Consider the following 374-nt stretch of genomic DNA (forward strand, 5'->3'; position numbering starts at 1 on the left):
GCCCCCATTCTCTGCACAGCCACTGATGGTAGACTCCTCAGTCAGGGCACTCCAAGGATTTCCCTGCACATAATCAATTCCAAAATCCTCCCTCAGCCTCAGTCCTGCATAACCTGATCCCTGCCTGATCCCTCCCTCGCTACACTCCAGACACACAGCTAGTCCCAGACATAGGGTTCCCAGGAAGTCACTGAACGGAGGGGTCTCCGCCTCACATTTCATGTCTTGTTCATTCCACTCAGGCAACCATCTCTGGTAAGTGCTGACACATTGGTCGATGGGGCAATAGATCTAGCCTGGGGAGCCCTCTTATTACAGAAAGAGGAAGTGGTATTTAGCAAAGGGAGGAGGGAAACCTAGGCTTCAGTTGGTGG

At 52.4% G+C, this 374-nt stretch overlaps 1 protein-coding gene across 1 annotated transcript in view; it reads right to left on the minus strand.

Moving 5' to 3' along the window:
• TRAP1 (TNF receptor-associated protein 1) overlaps positions 1 to 374 on the minus strand; it is a 55,205-nt gene that overhangs the window by 50,356 nt on the left and 4,475 nt on the right. The gene's annotated exons all lie outside the window — the stretch shown is intronic.

Source organism: Bison bison, unplaced genomic scaffold, assembly GCF_000754665.1.
Source record: "Bison bison bison isolate TAMUID 2011002044 unplaced genomic scaffold, Bison_UMD1.0 scf7180017864144, whole genome shotgun sequence".
In the NCBI taxonomy this organism is placed as follows: Eukaryota; Metazoa; Chordata; class Mammalia; order Artiodactyla; family Bovidae; genus Bison; species Bison bison.